General features: G+C 37.4%; 1 pseudogene across 1 annotated transcript; it reads right to left on the bottom strand.

Moving 5' to 3' along the window:
• Nucleotides 1-1,449: 1,449 nt before the first annotated feature.
• LOC149832534 (protein SMALL AUXIN UP-REGULATED RNA 51 pseudogene) lies at nt 1,450-2,002 on the bottom strand (annotated as a pseudogene). The gene has a single exon (XR_016433110.1). The product of XR_016433110.1 is annotated as a protein SMALL AUXIN UP-REGULATED RNA 51 pseudogene (transcript).
• Nucleotides 2,003-2,292: the final 290 nt, after the last annotated feature.

The following is a 2,292-nucleotide window of genomic DNA, read 5'->3' as shown; positions in this document are numbered from 1 at the left end:
CCACACAGACAAGATTTGTTCACAGGCAAAGATCTGGGTGTTCCACCTTATAATTTAAAATATAGGTTCAGTATCTTTTGTTGGACAAGACATTTCATTGTATTTTTGAACGGGTGCAAGTTGCTCTCTCTCTCTCTCTCTGTTCCTGATAGTCTCATATAGTTATACAATGGAAACAGCAGAATATGAAGATGTTGGCCTCTACAGTGTTCATTGTACGGCAATCACTTTTTTCCTGTACTGATTGAAGTTTGATTTAATTAAAAAAAATACTAAATTTTGAAAATTTATAAATACACGCTTGGTTAATGAATTTATTCTCAAACACCCGCCTCTTCCAACTCAAGGTTAGTGAAATTATTCTATAAAACAGGCCTAAGTATCTTTCTTAACACCCGCCTTAGTTTGTAAATGATCAAAACTTATTTTTTTTTGTAATTATATCAAAACTTTGGAGAGTTTTTTAAATTTTTTAACTTTTTAAACTTCCCTGATAATATTATAGTAAACACGTATCATTCTGAATAGTGAATACTGATAGACCATTTATATATTTTATATTTTTAACTAATACTTAAATAATCACTTACAGTGATACTGTCATTCAGTTGTGGACTGCAGACAAATGTTTGGGTTAACTTTTTTCCATTCTCTGCAGCTTCACAAATCACAAGACAAGAAATAATCAAGCCAACAAATGACCACAAAAATTCACTGCAGACCATGGCCACTGCAAGTAAAAGTAAAAGGGACCACTGCAGAATTTCTCGTCAAGGACAAATAAAGGAAATTATTCCAACGGCCCTTATAAGGAAATCCAGAGAATTTTTTTTTCATAAAAAACCTGTCAGAGTGTCAACATACGGTTAAAATTCATCATTTACTAAGTTATTTACATTTCACTGTAAGAAACCTAACAAATACTCTACTATCAGCTTATCAATTTGTGGACAATAAGCTTTTCTCACATTATCGACTTGTTGATTTGGAGAATTCACTTTATGAAATAAATCCATGTTTGGTAATGAACGCAGTTGAGAAAATTAAATAGGACTAGTAATTAATCTTGTTGGTGATATATGAAGGGCACGACAAAAACCCAATTGGCAAACAAAGTGATCAAATCAAGCCATCATGAAAAAGACAGAGATTATCATGGTATGGTCACAATCCTATAACATAAAGCCCAAGCGACAAGATGACAACCAAGTCACCTCATTTTGGCTTGTTCCAAATTTCTAACTTGAAAGCTATTGCTAAGAATCTACCTCTCATGAGAGCCAAACAAGATCACAACTCTTGCAGAATCGTTTGAGCGTACAATTTGGATCTCTCTCATACCAACATCATTAATTAAAAAGACAAAGATCATATGAATAATTCACAAATTGCTCGTGAAAAGGAAAAAAGAAGTTAAAAGATGATGGAGGAGAAGGAGATGGACTTGAATGGCCATGAATGCTATATACATCATCTCATTAGCACCAAACAAAAACTATACAAAATCAACCCAGAAATGAAATGTTCCATCGGTTGCCAATCAAAATTCAAGAAAAAAAAAGAAAGGAAAAAAGGTGGTGGTGGTCCAAGAAAGTAAAAATGGTAAGTTGGTATCCGTAATTTCATATCATTGTCGAAGTTAATGACCGGAAGACCACCTCCTCGCACGGAATAGTCAAGCCCATATCATGGTGGAAGCCAAACTCTTCCTCTGCCATGTCCAGCAGGCTCTGGAACTCAGGGTGGCTCAGTAGGGATATTGGCACTATGAACCTTATGCGCTTCTCCCCTACGTACACTGCAAAGTGTCCCTTGGGCACGTCCCCTGGCAGCTCCCCTGAGTCCTCCCCAGCGCGCTTCTTCCCAAGGCTGGAACACCTCTTTAAGATCTGCTTCACTCCTTTCTTCACAGCCATTGATGAGAGAGAAAGGTGAGAGTTGTGTGCAAAGATGATGTAGTAGAGAAGGGGTAAAGAGATTGAAGAGTAGTTAGAGAAAGATGGTATTGAGAAATTCAAAAGAGAGCAAAGAGATGTGAAGAGAGAAGAGAGCTAGAGAGTTGATGGGTTTTTGGTGAGAGGAGATTTGTGTGTAGGAAAGAATGGTTAGGTTCGTGTATATATATAGATGTTTGGATGGAGGGATATGTTTAGCAAGGTCATGTGCTGGTTAAGGACAGGCCACGGGCGTTTTGGGGTGTGTGTAAGAACATGCCGGGCAGTGAAGTGAAAGAGGGTCTCAATCCACAAGACAGCATGGCCCCATCAAAATGCACCGTTCAAAACTCTCAGC

Source organism: Nuphar pumila, chromosome 7 (genome assembly GCF_984573655.1).
Source record: "Nuphar pumila chromosome 7, dmNupPumi1.hap1.1, whole genome shotgun sequence".
Lineage (NCBI taxonomy): Eukaryota > Viridiplantae > Streptophyta > Magnoliopsida > Nymphaeales > Nymphaeaceae > Nuphar > Nuphar pumila.
This window is presented reverse-complemented; position numbering and strand designations above follow the sequence as displayed.